This window comes from Lonchura striata, chromosome 3 (genome assembly GCF_050655825.1).
Source record: "Lonchura striata isolate lonStrDom1 chromosome 3, ASM5065582v1, whole genome shotgun sequence".
Taxonomy (NCBI): domain Eukaryota; kingdom Metazoa; phylum Chordata; class Aves; order Passeriformes; family Estrildidae; genus Lonchura; species Lonchura striata.
This window is the reverse complement of record NC_140705.1, coordinates 79,848,597-79,854,596: the sequence shown is the minus strand read 5'-3', so window position 1 is coordinate 79,854,596 and position 6,000 is coordinate 79,848,597. Positions and strand designations below refer to the sequence as shown.

At 39.7% G+C, this 6,000-nt stretch overlaps 1 long non-coding RNA gene across 1 annotated transcript in view; it reads right to left on the bottom strand.

The window, feature by feature from the left end:
* Positions 1–655: 655 nt before the first annotated feature.
* The window catches only part of LOC146767958 (uncharacterized), a 112,482-nt gene continuing 107,137 nt past the window's right edge, over positions 656–6,000 (bottom strand). Inside the window, exon 3 of the long non-coding RNA XR_014953832.1 lies at positions 656–6,000. This exon is cut by the window's right edge and continues 25,700 nt beyond it. This is a non-coding gene — a long non-coding RNA (uncharacterized LOC146767958).

The following is a 6,000-nucleotide window of genomic DNA, read 5'->3' as shown; positions in this document are numbered from 1 at the left end:
GCTGCATGCCTGAAGCTAGGTGGGATGACTCCAGACCTAGGAGGAGATCAATAATCTTTGCCGTCCATCCCTAGCAAGGGTGGCACAGCAAAAAAATGGGTTGTCCAGTCAGGATTGCCACGGCATCTCACTGTTCCTCACTTAGCATATAGTTCAAAGTTTCGGAAAGACTAACAACTGCCGCTCCCAAAAGCTAGCTGGAAAATTTCCCCCTCTGTACTAATGCCCTACATGTGGGACACAAACAACACCCCACAGACACTCACTTATTCCTGGGCCACATCCTAAGGAAAATACACCATTCTCACTGACAAGGAATATCTTCTATCTATACAAAACTTGGCAGCTACATAATTTCCCTGAAACTATGTTCAGGAAAAATGATGTGTTTTTAAAAGGATTTAATTGGCTTTTTAAGTGACAGTCAGTTTTAGACAAAGACCCAATAAGTTCCCAGATTTTCCCTTTTATGAGTGGCATAACGTTTTCTGCTCTTTTGCAGAACCAGAAGCCCATTTAAGATTCCAAACAGAGGCTTTCAAGCACAAACATTTTGGAGTGTGAACTGGACTCAAAAATACTACAAATCTCAATTTTTTTCTTTCCAGTCTAGACAGAAAGGATATGTAACATAGGATATGAAAATATAATTGTGGGGGGGGGGAAAGATACCATTCTTATATAGTTGCAGTTATAAGACCTGAAAAAGATGAATGCTTCATTTTGTAGGGTAGAAAGAAGTAAAGGTGTTAGAAGCCTCTTCATGTTTTCCCTCAGTGCTTAGATTTAAAAGAAAATTGAGGAAACATAGTGTTTTTAAGAGAGACGATTGAGACTTTCTGCTAGACTAATAAACAGCCTTGCCAAGACAGGATGTATTTGTATTTCAAACCTGACAGACAATGCAATCGCTGATTGCAGGACTCAAAACAGAGACTCACCACACACAGGGTCATCTGCCCATAGGCTGTTCAACACATATCTGCAGCCCAGTGCCACAGCCTCTCTCCCCCAGTCTGGGATGCCAGCAGCCAGCTACAGCAGGTCAGCTTGAGCTGCCACCTGATGGACAGAAAGCTGCCAGGTACCTCCAAGTGACACAAGGAATATGTTCCAGCTGCCCACTTGGTAAAGCCCTACAGAAATCCACAATCCCTGCTGGCAGCTTATGCACTTTTAACACACTTCAGCCATTTTCAACTAAAATGTACAAACAAACTAAAATTCTATCATTCACTTGCCTCTCACAACTCAATCCATCTCCTCTTTGCCAACAGTAAAAAAGGAGTCCTGCAGTTTTCCCATTAGGCCAATACTTTATTGGCAAGGCAAGATGAAGTGAAGAACACTTTCTACATTTGAGTGAGGCCTTCCCAGCAAATGCTTGATTGTTGTGCCCCATAAAAGGGGCTGCAGGTTAATTAAGAATTCTGACTCCCGTGGTGATTAGACAGCATGAGGAAGGGCAAAGCTTCCCGAAGAGACACGCAGGCAAAAAAATGTTCTCAATGTGCTCAGAACCAAAATTGCAATGACATCTGCACACTACCGGTCAGGCATGCTTATTATATGGTATAAAAACATCTTCTTTTATTAGATTTTGTGACAACTAGCCATTGCTTAAGTGGACTGAAGACATCTCCCCTGGAACTGGATACCAACTGTTGCCTCTTAGTTTATAACATTTCAATAATTGTGCATTCTTCAGAATAGTGAACAATTAAGATAGAAACTTCCAATTTTGCAGTAAATATAATATACTTTTCCTATATGTTCTACACGTTTTCCAATTCCTTGTTTTACTGTATTTGTGCACTTTTGTCTAAGATGCTTCCTAGTAGTGTTTCCTTTGTATGTTTTTCTGGGGAAAAAGGGAGATGTTGTCAGAACAACTCCGTTGATACACATTCTTCCATTGTATATTAGCACTTCTCTTACTTTTTTTTTTTTACCTCAAAAGGCTATGCTATTGCATTCTCTCAGTTTCCTTCTTTTTACTTTCTGTGATTGTTTTACTTCATTTAGTTCTGAACTTCTAACATTTTCCATTTTGCAGTAGACTCTAGTTAGTTCTTTTATTTGTAGGATTTTTCATAATGTTGACTTATAAAAGTTGGTGTTACTATATATTCTGCTTCATTACAGAGACAAGTTTTCAAAGTCAACACTATCTTCATCTCTCCCTGTGCCTCTGGGCATATTGAGTACAAACCACTTGGAGTTAAAAGAAACAAAACAAAACAAAACAAAACAGGGAAAAAAGCCAAGACAAACAACCACAACAACAAAATAACAACACACTTGTATTGCCCTTCTCTGAAAGCAGTTCAAAACCCTGTCACAGAAAAATGCAGCAACAGAGAGCTCTAGAGGCCCTCTCCTGCATTGCACCAATTCCCACACACACATAGATATATATACACACACTTTCACAAAAGCAGAATGCATGCCTAATCTCTTCTGTATGCACGATGTGCAGAAAGCTTACAAAACACTTCAGCCATAAGCTGCAATTGTGATATCCATCACTCTGTTCAGTTACTAGATGAAGGTTCATTTAGTTCTTTGAAATGAAGGGAGCAGAGAAGTGTTTTTCTTGGCTCTTTCTTTGGAAAAGAAGATAGTGCTTGTTGATGACAAACAATAGACCCAGGTTTATGCCTATAAAGAAAGGTGTCCTTACAAGTAAATTCTAGATCAGTTCTGTTGTCATCAATTTTTCCTAATTTTTTTTTTTAAAGTCACAAAACCCACAATGCTTTTTCCATTTCAGATGAGGAGCATGCACCTGCAGTGACTGTGCTCATCAAAATCCCTTTGAGGTAAGATTTAAGTGGTTAGTGGAAAGAAAAACACTTTTTTAAGAAATCCCAAACTCATACATACTACAGGCTTCCTCAGGTACCACTGAAGTGAATCTTTCCAAAGCACTGTGGAGCCACCTGGCAGAAGGTGAAGAGCTGGAGTGCAGGAGCCTGTACCTGACCATCAGCTGTGGAACAAGGCACATGCACTAAGAACTAAAATACTGATACTGCTGCTACCCAAGAGCAGAGCCTGAACTTTCCATGCCACAAATACAGGTCTGTTTCACAGGGTCTATTCTATCTCAGGTCCTGACATTTTGTCATTACTTCTGAACCAGAATTTGCCTTCTTAATTGGAAAAATTCTCCACTCAGATGTATCACAGCTCAGTGACTGCCCCAGAGCACCTCTCTAGTATCACCCCAGTACCTCTTTCCCTGTTGCTCCTGAAAGGCAAACCTGCCAGTTCACAAAGAAGCATTTCCTCTTAGAGAGGGTCAAGATGTTTCAGGCACTTCATGCAATGACAAGCTAAGCCAAAGGACAAGAGCTTAAGTACAGAATACCACTTTGTGCAGTGCCCAGAATGTTTAAATCTATTCCTTCCTGCAAACTCTCCTCCAGGCCACTCAAGTCATGTGAAAAAAAAAAAAAAAAAAAAAAAAAAAAAAAAAAAAAAAAAAAAAGAAAAAATTTAGATACAAGCCTCATAGGAAAGGTGCTACTAATCATCTTTGCAATCCCAAGTCCTTCCTGTGCAGGGACCCCAGAGCTGGATACAGGGTTCCAGGTGGGCTCTCACCAGAGCAGAGCAGAGGGGTAGAATCCCCTCCCTGGCCCTGCTGCCCAAACTGCTTTGGATGCAGCCCAGGGCAATTTTGGGTTTCTGGGCTGTGAGTGCCCATGGCTGGGTCACATCCAGCCTCTCAGCCACCAGCATCCCCAGTTCTGGGCAGAGCTGCTCTCCATCTGTTCATCCCAGCCTGTGCTGACACCAGGGGTGCCCCAAACCAGGTGCAGCACCTTGCACTTACTATTATTAAACCACATGAAACTCCCATGGGCCCACTTGTCAAGCTTGTCCAGGTCCCTCTGGGTGACATTCCATCCTTCAGGGGTGTCAACCACACCACTCAGCTGGGTAGCATCTGCAAACACTCTGGAGGTACACTCAGTCCCTTCCTCTATGTCATCAATGAGGACAGCACATAGGCACAGTAGGAGTCCCCACTCACTTTCAGGGCTGGCCCATTGCTAGACCAAAATAGCTTTGAACTGGGCAAAACTCAAACTGGCAAACTGTCCCTGAAAGCCTCCATAGCTTCCTCATCCAGGAGCTAAAACAGAGCACTGCAATTGAAATTCCCATGACCTGCTGTCCTCTGCCAGGCCTCACAGGACAGAGGGGGAGCAGCTTTTCTGGCAGCACATGCAAATTTTCACAGCTTTCCAAGGCTTCCCTGCAACTGTCAACACTAAACCTCTCAAGCTTTTCCAGTCATTTCTGCAGAGGAAGAGAGGACTGTCCTGAACCAAAGGGCAATGCTGCCAGCCAATGGTAAGTTACATTTTCGGATGAAGAAGCCACCTAACTGATCTATTATGCATTTTGCCACATTAAAAAGGTTGCATGACACCATGTTCATATGTACAAATAAGGTGTGCATGGTGTGGGTTGGTTAAATAGTCCTAAATATTCAACGCCAAAAAAAAAAAAAAAAGACCATGTTCCAGCAAATGATCTTGAAAAAAGATCAATAATGGTCAGCTTGAACGTTTATTAAAGAACTGCCTAAAAATAGAATTAAGAACTGTGGATTCTGTCTCAACATATAAGCACCATAAAATTACTCATATGAGCCTAATTATATGTGAAACAGCTCGTATTTATCTAGTTCAAAATAAAAAAGCCCAAAGGAAACTCAGACAAGAGCAAGCCTTAATTCAGTCTGATGTATTCCTGCATTTTGAAGAATATTCCTCACAAAACATCAGGGTCCATAGTCATAACAAAAATTAATGCAAAGAAATGGTTGTATATATAGAGAGAGATATGATTCTCTTAAATGAAAGTAACTTATTTGAAATAACTGGGCTTACTTTTCATTCTGAAATAAAGGGAAAATACAAGTATGGATTGTTTGGTAAACAAAATAAGCAATGTCATGGTCAAACAAAAAAAGGACAGATTTTATTTTCTGAAAATGCACCAACAGGAAATAAACAGCCTTCTGTAAAAGTAACAATCAACAGCAAAGTGCAATGCCATTAGGCATTTCAAAGGACAGAGTGGAATGTGTGGGAAGATTGGAACAAAAAATAAAGAAAGCTATTTAAAAAACCCAGATGCCTGACAGAAAAATAAGAAAAAGACATGGGTTGTTGTTCTGCAAAAATGATTGAAATAAATTGATATTTTTGAAATAGGAAAATGAAACAGAAAAGAAGCAATAGAATCCAGATTTTTTTTTTTTTTTTTTTTTTTTGCCATTTCATTTGATAGCAATAATATGTAAGGTCATCTTTCATATAAACTTACCCTAAGTAGAAATATTTTGCTTCTCTTTACATTGAGATTGGACAGTAAAGTCATTATAGTTTGTTCATGTGGTGGTGTTCCTTATCTTGTATGGTTCCTCACAAAGTAATCTATTTTATAGTTGGGGGGAAAAGCCACCCCTATTTGTATAATACCAATGAGCATTAAACATAGCAAAGATAGTTTTGCTGGCTCATAAAAATTGAAACAGGAAAATGGCCACAGAAACACTCAAATTTTGCCAATGTGTTCACATTATTCACAAGAATGCAACATGCTTAGGATACTAACTTCAAATTGGAATTTTTACCTCCTACTTATGCCATATTTTTGGCACAGCTTATGAACAACATTTCTGTCTCTCAAAACTGTTTGGTTCCCACAAGATACTGCCAGTCAACATTGTTGAAAGAAACAAGCCTTTACCACTTCAAATATTTATCAAAATTTTCCTTTAGACTTCAAATAAACAACCACATAATAAGGTGCTTTAGAGTGTGTAAAAGATGTTATCACTGGAGTCTTTACAGACATATAAAATACCCATAAAATTAGTTTGAAAGCACTTTTTCCTGAAAGGAAAAAGACCCTAAAATTTTCTGAGGGGTGAGTGATATGTGGTTTGGGATTTACAGTACCCATTACCTGAGTTCC